General features: G+C 36.6%; 1 pseudogene; it reads left to right on the forward strand.

The window, feature by feature from the left end:
• The first annotated feature begins 2,316 nt into the window (after positions 1 to 2,316).
• Positions 2,317 to 3,253, forward strand: LOC133227391 (olfactory receptor 5D16-like; annotated as a pseudogene).
• Positions 3,254 to 12,275: the final 9,022 nt, after the last annotated feature.

Raw genomic sequence — 12,275 nt, forward strand, 5'->3', positions numbered from 1 at the left:
GGAGATCTTTTTTATTGCCACAATGGAGAGACCAGGGGGAGGGTGATGCTGTCATAGAGGCCAGAGATGCTGCTATATGTGGTACCTTGAACAGTGTAGGTACCCATAAAAAAGAATAAATCAGCACAAAATATCAATAGTGCTGAGTTTGAGAAATTCTGAGAAAGGTCACTAGTAAAGAATTTTATAATAGTGAGAATTAATTTGGAAAGATCACCTTCTGACTGATCCTTAAATCCTTGGATATCTGAACATGCAGGACCATCAAGAGTCCTGCTACATGGGACCTCTAACCTTTAATGCTGAAACATCTAGAGTCACTTGGTTCTAGGGATGTGGAAATAGAGATGACCTTTTACCAGATATATTAGTCTGAGCAAGAAGTCTTCATTATTTGATGGAGGGAATTTCTGGCAGGCAAGACCCTATTGTTCTAAAACAAGGAAGTTCCAAGTGGAATGTATTGTTCACTATAACATTCTAAATTCTTCTAGATATAAGGTTGACAGATTTAGCAATCAAAAATACAGAATGGTAAATTTACTTTGAACTTCTAATAAGCAATGAATGTTTAGTATGAAAACCTCCATAGAATAGTTGGGATGCATTTATAGCATTAATTCATTATCTCCCTGAGATTCAAATGTAACTGGGCTTCCTGTCTGTGTGCCAGTTTAAGAAATCCATCCTTTTTTCTTTTTTTTTTTTTTCTATATTAAGAACTCCTTTATTTTAAGTGTCATCAGAGTGTGGAGAATCTCAATTTTCATCCATGCTTCTGACAATATGAGTATTCTAGGTGCCTAAGGAAGAGAGACCCCACTCCAGTACTCTTGCCTGGAAAATCCATGGATGGAGGAGCCTGGTAGGCTGCAGTCCATGGGGTCGCTAAGAGTCAGACACGACTGAGCAACTTCACTTTCACTTTTATCTTTCATGCATTGGAGAAGGAAATGGCAACCCACTCCAATATTCTTGCCTGGAGAATCCCAGGGACTGGGGAGCCTGGTGGGCTGCTGTCTATGGGCTCGCACAGAGTCGGACACGACTGAAGCAACTTAGCAGCAGCAGCAGCAGCAAGGAAGAGAGAATCATCTAGACAAGTGTCAATATTTAGGACTTTTAACCATATTTATTTCTAAAAAGGGCTTTCCCTAACATCCATTCTTTATGTTCCATCTTTACACAGATCTTCAGAAGATCTCTGCAGCCCTCACATAAATATTGGACTAACTTTTATAGCTTTATAGAGTGAAGTTTGTCTTTAAAGTGGCCAAAAGAATTAGCAAAATGAGCAGTAAAATGTGATCTTAACAAAGTAGAAATGCTCATCTCAATCTGTGATGTGAATCACAGCCTGTTTGGAGATGGGTGTGTCACTGGGAAATAAGGAACGTGGGCTCTAGCTACAGTTGAGCTTCAATGCCTGTATGTCACTAGGCAAGTCATAGCTTCTTCAAGTTTCTGTTGCTCACATGTAAAAAAGGCCACTCAATAGGTATTATTTCCCGAAAGCTGTAAATCATTATTTAATTTGCTAGCTGAACTTTTCAGTCAAAAAAGAGGAATGATGATTAAAGTGCTAATCACATATTTAAAATATGAGCATAAGTAAGTATAGGTTTCCTGGTGGCTCAATGGTAAAGGATCCACCTGCCAATGCAGGAGACCCGGATTCGATCCCTGGGTGAGGAAGATCCCCTGGAGAAGGAAATGGCAACCCACTCTAGTATTCTTGCCTGGGAAATCCAGTGGATAGAGGAGTCTGGTGGGCTGCAGTCCATGGGGTTGCAGAGTCAGACAGGACTTACCAATTAAACGGCAAAAAATAAGTTGTTGTTACTTACCACACAGACTAATCTTTGTTTACATCACAAATATGCACATATTTTATGTAAAACTTAATTCTGATTATAGAAGTTATTTCAAGTGTTTTCACTTTTTATTAATAATGGTATCAGCTAAAAGTATTTCATTTTGCAGAATTCATGGAAATCAGTATTAGAATGTCTCACATGAGGATTTGATTACATGTTACAAACAAAATTGCTTGATTTATAATTATTACATTTGTATGTCATTAAAATTATATTTCTGAACTTGAACAGAATAAAGTTTTATAATTTTTGAGGAAAAAAAAGTAACTAGTAATTCTTTTCTGAAGCTGCAGCTATTTTTTCCTTGGCTGATGAACCGCTATCAGGATTCATTTCATATCCCCTCTGCACAGGGCACAGCTAAGCATGCTTTATGTGTCACTCACTCTTCTAATATATTATTTCCAAGACAGATTTTCAGATCTCTCCATCAGGAAGCATGTCTTTGACCAAGAGAAATACAACTGTTGGGCCACATTCCCCCTCTTGGGTTTCTCAGACTACCCAGAACTGCAAGCCCCCCTCTTCCTGGTATTTCTGGCCATCTACAACTTCAGCATAGCAGGGAACCTTGGGATGATAGTCATCATCAAAGTTAACCCCAAACTGCACACGCCCATGTACTTTTTTCTCAGCCACCTCTCATTTGTGGATTTCTGCTATTCTTCCATCATTGCCCCCAAGATGCCAGTGAACCTACTTGCAGAAGACAGAACCATTTCATTTTGGGGATGTATGGTGCAGTTCTTTCTCGTTTGCACCTTTGTGGTGACTGAATTAATTCTGTTTGCTGTGATGGCCTATGACGGCTTCGTGGCTATTTGCAACCCTCTTCTCTACACAGTCGTCATGTCCCAGAGACTCTGTGCCATGTTAGTGGTCGTGTTATATGCATGGGGAGTGGCTTGCTCCTTGACTCTCACGTTTGCTGTTGTCAAATTATCTTTTCACGGTTTCAACACAATCACTTCTGTGAGCTTTCTTCCTTGATTTCCCTCTCTTATTCTGATTCTTATCTCAGCCAGCTGCTTCTTTTCACTGTTGCCACCTTTAATGAGGTGATCACATTGCTCGTCATTCTCATGTCTTGCATGTTCATTGTTGTCACCACCTTGAAGATGCAATCGGCTGGTGGTCGTCGCAAAGCCTTCTCCACCGGCGCCTCCCGCCTGACCGCCATCAGCATCTTCCCAAGCACCATCCTCTTCCTCTACTGTGTGCCCAACTCCACACCCTCGAGGCACACAGTCAAAGTGGTGTCTGTGTTCTACACAGCGGTCATCCCCATGTTGAATCCCCTGATATACAGTCTGAGAAATAAAGATGTCAAGGACACAGTCAGCAAACTACTGAAAACAAAATTGTTTTCACATTGAAGGCATGTAACTGCTAAATATTTACTTTGGTTATTAAAGAACACTTTTCTGATTTTGAATGGATTATGTGTCAAAAATTCACTTAAAAAATCACTTTAGATTTGAAAAACAAAAACACAATGGAAAAAATATGAGTTTTACATCAGGAGACTATACCTGGCTCTGACTAAATTTGTCAGAGAATATGGATTGACCTGACTCAGTCATTATCTACAAAACCAATTTAATATGATTTTGTTCATAAAGTGGTATATAGAACAAAAATATAGATAATATATCAAACATATTGTATATGTGCAGTAAACTCTAGTTCTGTTATTCCTTTTTTCCTCATGACTAACAAGTAGTCTTAAATAAATGACTAATTTAGTACTTTAAATTTGGTGAATAGATGATAGGGAAAGATATAGTTTTACTTTCAAGAACCTCCCAAGCCAGTGGTGTTAGATAATATCATAATACAGTTGGTGGGAAGAGACTGTAAAAAATCATTAGTGGCTATCATGCATCTTTTACTTGGCCTTGAAGGATAGACAGATTTTTAAAGAGAAACAAAAGAGAATGACGTTAAGTTTTATTTGGAACTGAGAGTTGGACTGTGAAGAAAGCTGAGCTCCGAAGAATTGATGCTTTTGAACTGTGATGTTGCAGAAGACTGTTGAGAGTCCCTTGGACTGCAAAGAGATCCGACCAGTCCATTCTAAAGGAGATCAGTCCTGGGTGTTGGAGGGACTGATGCTGAAGCTGAAACTGCAATAATTTGGCCACCTCACACGAAGAGTTGACTCATTGGAAAAGACTCAGATTCTGGGAGGGATTGGGGGCAGGAGGAGCAGGGGATGACAGAGGATGAGATGGCTGGATGGCATCACTGACTTGATGGACATGAGTTTGAGTAAACTCCGGGAGTTGGTGATGGACAGGGAGGCCTGGCGTGCTGCGTTTTATGGAGTTGCAAAGAGTCAGACACGACTGAGCGGCTGAACTGAACTGAACTGAAAGAACATAATGGTCAAGAGTCAATGAGTTAAACATATTTTAAGCTATTATTTTATGTCATATGCCTACAAGGTATCTTGCTAGGTGCTTGAAGAAATGAAATTTTGCATACATTGTAGCTACAATTCTAACTTATTTTGGAAGAAAGTCTCAGTATAGAGAATGAAAGAATTTACAAGAGGCTTAAGAAAATTAGCTTGCTTCTTAAATACTGAGAACAAAAACAGATACTTTATACATGTTGTATGTTTTGTGTTGCCTGCCTATCACTTCCCAATCATTATACATATATTATTACTTCACATGGCAGTTTGATCAAGCCTGTATCTTAGTTCTCCTTAACAGGACTCTCTAGAAAGTCTCCATAAAACAATTGAGTAGATTTTCTGTAAAAATTGGGAGCTAATAGCTTTCCTGGGACTTGAACATTGCTTTAAAATAGCTCTAATTTTTAAGTATAATCTAAACATTGAAATAATCTAATCTATATGGTTGTGTATATCAGGGAGGATTACATTTTCCTCTAAGCAATGTGATATTTAGGGGCTTCCCTGATAGCTCAGTTGGTAAAGAATCCACCTGCAAAGCAGGAAATCCAAGTTCAATTCCTGGGTCAGCAAGATCCACTGGAGAAGGGAAAGGCTACCCACTCTAGTATTCTGGCCTGGAGAATTTCATGAATTGTGCTCCATGGGGTCGCAAAGAGTTGGACATTACTGAGCAACTTTCACTTTCACCCTCATAGGCACATATATCTAATTTGAAATTAACAATCATATTTATATTTTCTTTCATCTGTTGCCTTATCAGTTTTGCTAGAATTACTTACACATCTGTTTTGTATTCTATAATCTTTGTATTTGAATGAAATTTCAAACCTTTTGAGAAAAATATTAAGAGAAATAATTCTATTTCCATGAGGATGAAGTAAAAACTTGAAAACAGTTCAATGAGGTAATTTCAAATGCTTATATGATTTCAAACTTACAAGGGTGAATTATGTAAATCACTTTTTTCTGGTTAACATTTTGATATGTAGTGATAACCAACATTATTTTATATATTCATAAATAAAATATATTCTCCTACAAATCATTGCTTACTTGATATTTACATTAACTAGAATATCAGTGGAAAGTAGCAGAAATGTTATATTAACCTTGACTCAAATCAATAATAAATAATCCATTTTCAGGGCATAAATTTTCATGTTTCTTATCTATCTTGACAAAGGATGACTAATTTTTTTGATTAATTCAGAGACACAATTCCTTTATTCTTATTCTGAAAAAATGGAAATACATATTACTTAAGTCCTCTGATCGTGATTTAAAAATCAGTGTGTGGTATAATCAAGAGGATTATTTAATATGGAAACACTACAGGCATTGATGCTCTTCAGTACATACTGATGTAAAATTCCATACTCTTCTATTATTTAACTTTAGATTTCAATTAGTTTTTGGTAACTCCTATAGCTGTGTAGAGTGTAATTTACATTGATGTTACTCATTTTTTTTAACTCATGTGCCTCTAAAATGAGTGACTTAAACTGCTTTCTAAAGAAATCTCAATTATGAAGATGTATTGAGTTAAATATACAATGGCAGAAAGCATCTCATGCATGATTTATATTGATATAAAACAAAGTAGAAAGTAGACTTTAGAACAAGAAATATTACTAAGAATAAAGAGGGCATAAAATGATGAAGCTATGGCTTTATCATGGATTAGCTTCTTATTATTAGTCTAAAACTTAAGGAAGGAAATTTTCCAAGTTGATTTTTCTGTTTTAACTCTGAAGTAGGCAAAACACTCAATTTTTGTTGCTATTATTGCTACAATTTGTTTTTGTTTTGTTTTGCTTCGATTTGTTGTTTGGTCAGGCAATAAAAAAGAGTATGACTTCAGGAAAGTGATATGTTTTCAATTTAAAGAACTGGAGAATTTTCTATTTTAAAGAAATTAGCTCAAGGTATGGAGAATATGCACTTCCCAGGTGGCACTAGTGGTAAAGAACCCACCTGCCAGTGCAAGAGAAGTAAAAGACTTGGGTTCAACCACAGAGTCTGGAAGATCCCCTGGAGGAGGGCATAGCAACCCTCTCCAGTATTCTTGTCTGGAGAATCCCATGGACAGAGGAGCCTGATGGGCCACAGCCCATGGGGGTCTCAAAGAGTCGGGCATGACTGAGTGACTTGGCATGCATGCATAGAGAATATACCAGGTATACTGGATACCAAGATTTCCAGTACTTGAATCAATCTCATTACTGTATATATGAAAGCATGTTATAATTCTCCTGCTGCTAGGAAGGAGGGCAGAGAATAAAATTGCCTGATTTTCATTTGTTTTTTTTTTTTTTTCCTCAGGAAAATGTCTGAATGGTAGATCCTACTTACATAGAAACTGCACTGTAGTACTTGAGAGACCTTGGGGAAGTTTTTAGTTGCCTTTCTTAATATGGATAAAGGAGTTATCTTTTTAGGGTTGTAGCCAAATGAGAGTGATAACATATGATATCTCTGTGCATTCATATCTCTACATATACATCTTCACTTACATCTGCGTATATACACTACATGTGCAATTTGATATCTTTATTTTTTAAATTAACCATATTTTTAAAAATGCAAAACCATAATTTTAAATAACATGATCATTTTCTACCCAAGATATGATGCCCTATAGTTTTAAAAAAAAAGTTCTATTTTTTTACTGTTAACTTTCCCTATAGTTAGAATTCTAAACAATGTTACATTGTAGCTTTGGAGATATTTTTTTCTCAATTTTATCAAAATGTAATTAAATTATTTCTTTTAATAACTAACAAAGAATAAGTCCACCTGCAATTTGGGAGACCTGAGTTTGATCCCCGGGTTGGGAAGATATCCTGGAAAAAAGAATGGCTATCCACTCCTATATTCTTGCCTGGAAAATTTAATGTACAGAGGAGCCTGGCAGGCTACAGCCAATGGGGTCACAAAGAGTTGGACATGATGGGGAGACCCACTTTCACTGTCAAGAAAAAAAATCTCATTTAAAAATCATATAGCTTTTATGGTTTTCAAGGCTAAGACTTGGGAAATATGTTACCAGTGGCTTTCCAGAAAAATGTGTACCAGAGTTACATCTTTCTCAGTCCTTATTGACACTGACCACTACTATTATAATTAATTAAATCCCTTTTTTAATTTGATAGGTAAAAGTGATGATGATCTTCAGCATATATTGAAATTCTCTTTTGTATATTCTGCACAATTCCAAATGTAACTGTCCTTATGAGCCACTAATTTCAAAGAGATGGGTTATACTCCCCAACAAGGGAATTGTACAAACCCACTGCAAATTTATGTGACTGATAACTGAATAGAACAATTAGCTTGGATTATATAGGATCATAAAAGCTGTCACCCTACTTTGGCAGACTTACGACATTTCCCAAAGTAAGAGTTGATCTCTTTCAGGCTCTAAATTAGATCACTGATTATGTTTCAAGGCCCAACAAAATACCTAACTGAATTCATCAGCTCCATTTATTTTGATAGATTAAAGTTTGGAATTACATTGATTTCTTCTCATACTCGAATTTTAATCTTTTAGTCAGTGGGATCCACTGGGACATTAAACATTGTGAGTTATTTGATGATTGTGTTTCAAAGAGTGTTCAATAAAAATAAAAAATAAAGCAAAAAAAAGTGATGCCTATAATTTTCTGAAGTTAATATAAACATATTTTCTCCCTTATTCTTTTTTTTTTTTTTCCAGAAGAAACAAAAAAATTGTCATTTGGTTTCCCAGACCTGACATATAGTAGAAAGCACTCCTGTGGGAGAGTCCATTGTCACTGAATCATCCGAAGCTCCTGAACTCAGAGTCTTTATCTTCCTGCTCTTCCTCAAAGATGCCATCACAGCTTTGGCCTGAGCATCACTGCACCAATTTAAGGCTATACCAGTTTATTCCACCATCCTAGTATAGCTTATTAATTGTTTGATAAATTGCTTTGAGCAGGTTAAATAAAATTAGATGGCAAATATATAATACAATTTTACATATAATAACATAGCATTTTGTGAGCCACAATATAATAATATGTTTCCCTGAGACATTCTTAACGTGTAGAAAAACATGACATCACTTAATTTTGTGTTTAAAAAGTTTCTCAGTCTCAGTAAAACTGTAATTATGCAGTAAATATTCCCGGTGGGAGTGAGGTATCAGTGTGTGTTCCTGGGATCTGATGTGAAATCAGAAAACTAGTCTCAAAAGCCTCAGAGAAATATAAAAGGTCTTGAATTATCCTAGGGAACAGCAGTCTTCCTGAGGGAAGCACAAATTTCTTCTATGAACACAGAAGGCCATTCAAATCAGATTATAAAAAAATATTGCAGTAGGTCAATTTTTCTCTCTAAGTATCAAAATTGACTTTTCCTGTGAAAAATGAACCACTGCTGACACAGTATAGACAGAAGGTAAATGAAAAAGATAGTGATCTGGTAAGTATTCTTACCTTAATCCCAGGGTATTAGAACTTGATGGGATTTTAAGTTCTTCTAAATTCATAGTCACTTATTCTACATGTAGAAACTGATAGTTTGAGAATAAATATTCCCAGAGTAACACAAGTTTTAAATGATCAAGATACGTATAACAAAAACAATAGCAGCAAAAAAGCCCAAACATTTGACACATGATATTAAAACAATTCTCACTATATTGGACTCTGATTAAGAATCAGTTAACACTGTTCTAATCACCTATTATTTCTTTTCAAAACATGTACATATCCATTAAGGCTGACTCAATCTGTTTATTATCCATCTTCTCTTACAGTATTGCATTGATGTCATCAATTATCAACACCCAAGTAACAGTACTGGGGTGGGGTTAGAAGAATGTTTTTAATGGAGTAGGAAAAAAAAAATCAAGTAGTGACTAGTATCAATAAAGAGGAATTTCTGCAGGAATAGATGATTTTGCTAAACTCTTCCAAAATCCTGTTTTCATGCTCACCTGCCAAGTACATAGAAAGATAGTAGTTGGCTCCTAAATGGAGTCTGTTTTTTATTTCCTGTATTATTTTCCCTTTCCATTTGTTGTATTTAGCTTTTATGTTTCTTTTTTGAATCTTGAAGTTTTCTTTCAGACTTGAAGTGTGTAATAAACTTGAAATATTATTACACTTGCTGCTGCTGCTGCTAAGTCACTTCAGTTGTGTCCGACTCTGTGCGACCCCACAGATGGCAGCCCACCAGGCTCCTCTGTCCCTGGGATTCTCCAGGCAATAACACTGGAGTGGGTTGCCATTTCCTTCTCCAATGCAGGAAAGTGAAAAGTGAAAAGTGAAAGTGAAGTCGCTCAGTCGTGTCTGACTCTTAGCAACCCCATGGACTGTAGCCTACCAGGATCCTCTGTCCATGGGATTCTCCAGGCAAGAATACCGGAGTGGGTTGCCATTTCCTTCTCCAATTACTGTTCTCTATATAAATTGTTCTCTTCAGGTCCTGTACATCTGTGAATAGAAATATGAGGTTTGGTAGAAAAACAACCTCAGCAAAGAAGTGTTTGTTTCTCATGGTCAAGGCCTCAAGCTTATTTAAACATTGTCCCTAAAGATGAGTCTCTCTATTTGATTTCTCTGCCTACAAGGCAGGGGACCCTGAGTTGATCCTTGGTTCGGGAAGATCCCCTGGAGAAGGAAATGGCAGCCCACTCCGGTACTCTTGCCTAGAGAATCCTATGGACAGAGGAGCCTGGTAGGCTACAGTCGATAGGGTCTCAAAGAGTCAGACACGACTTCACTTTCACTTTCACCTTTGAATAGTCATTTTTCATTGTTACAAAGAAAAGGATAGCTCAGAAAAGATATAATTGTATCTTTTTATTGCCTTCAGAAAGTGGCAATTGCTCCACTCCTTAGTCAATAGACAGTCTTTTCTCTATGTTTGCAGAACAAAACAGATGGGATATCATTCAAGGAGAGTTAATATTTTCTAAGGAGGAAGCCATCTGTATTTCATAATAGGATAATTCCAATGAATTAACTAGTAGATCAGTGATGCTTTCCTTCTTTGCTTAACCCTTTGCTTAGAGGAAAAGGGAATCCTGGCTGATAATAAAATAATAAGTATTAATTTCTCAAGAAGTTCAAATTTGTCTCAATAGCTTAATAATATTAACTTCCAAGGTGGCACAGTGGTAAAGCATATGCCTGTCAATGCAGGGGGCAGAAGAAATTTGAGTTTGATCCCTGGGTTGGGAAGATCCCCTGGAGGAGGAAATGGCAACCCACTCCAGCATTATTGCCTGGAAAATTCCATGGACAGAGGAGCTTCATGGGCTACAATCCATGGGGTTGCAAAGAGTTGGACACACTAAGCACACACACATCACACATTGAATATTCACTGTGTGAAAAACACTATTGAAAATACACATATTAGTTCATTTAATCCTCATCATTACCCTGTAGACAAGTGTCACTATAATACATAATTTACATATCATAAAATGAAATCTTGTAGTTGTTGAAATTTTGCTGAAGTCATACAAATATGAAGTGGAAGAGCCCGGCACATTGGATTTATCATCCATGCTTTCAACCACCACAGCACATCTTCTCAGATACTGTGTCAAAAGATGTAAACCTGCCTATTGGAGCACAAACTCTGAATCAAGATTTATGCTAGCTTTAAGCTAATATCCCTATATCCAATTCAGCACATTGAGTTTTGGGGAATAACTGTCTTGGTTATACTAATCTTTTAAGTACCACTGTCTCTAACATTTCCATTTCTGAGGAAGTAATATTTATTGAAGCGTGCCCAGTGATCCAGAATGTCCAAACTCTGGCCCTGACTCTTTGATTGCAAAGTTACGCAATCCTGGATTGTTAACTGGGTTGAAATAATCAGTTCCTTTTCAGTAGAGGTGATCAACATATTTTAAAGAGCTGTGAGAATTAAGTTAGATGAGAAAGTACTTTGAAAATTATAAGATGGCAATGTATCCATGCCAGATTTTCACACTGTAATTTGTCTCTTTCATCTCCTGCATTAGCAGACAGATTCTTTACTACTTGAGTGACCTGGGAAGCTGTTAATTTAGCTAACAGAACAAATGTAGAAAAATAGACATTAAGTAACCAGAATCCACAATCATTATTGTATCCATAGTTCATTTTCTATACCCAAAGAACAGCTTGGTAAATAGTTGCATTATGCCTATTAATTCTAAATGTATGAAAAGTTTTAAAAGACATTAAATTTTATTAAAAATCTGGAATAAATTGAGAAAAAAGAGGAGGATAAGATTTTGGTAATGTGGTTAGATCATAATCTGAGATAGAGCATATAAAATGAAAATATATTCATATCAGACATTATGCAAATGCTGAACTTGTAGGAGCTGTGTGATGTAGATTGTTAAGGAAGAATTATATATGCATTATATATATATACAACATTATATATGACATAAAATATATATATATATGTATGTATGTCTCTCTCTATATATATATGTATGTATGTATATATATATATATATATATACGGGCTTCCCTGCTGGCTCAGCTGATAAAGAATCTGCCTATAATGCAGGAGATCTGGGTTTAATCCCTGGGTTGGGAATATCCCCTGGAGAAGGGAAAGGCTACCCACTGCAGTATCCTGGCCTGGAGAATTCCATGGATTGTATAGTCCGTGGGGTCACCAAGAGTCGGACATGACTGAGCGACTTTCACTTTCACTATATATATACATATGAACTTTATACTTATATAAAATGTGCACATGTAAGAGATTTTACGTATTTTGCTCATTAAGATGCTATAAATGTTACAAAAGATAATTCAAAGAATCACTGCGGGGAGCTGGTGGGAGGACCTCCGCCCATGGAAAAGGTCATGAGGAAGGAGGCTCGGCATACGCAAAGGAGTCCCCCTGGAAATTCTCGAGCATCTACCCCCAAAACCGGAGTCTGCCTACTTTACTACTTTGTGCTGTCACCTACACCTCTG

Source organism: Bos javanicus, chromosome 16, assembly GCF_032452875.1.
Source record: "Bos javanicus breed banteng chromosome 16, ARS-OSU_banteng_1.0, whole genome shotgun sequence".
Classification (NCBI taxonomy): Eukaryota; Metazoa; Chordata; class Mammalia; order Artiodactyla; family Bovidae; genus Bos; species Bos javanicus.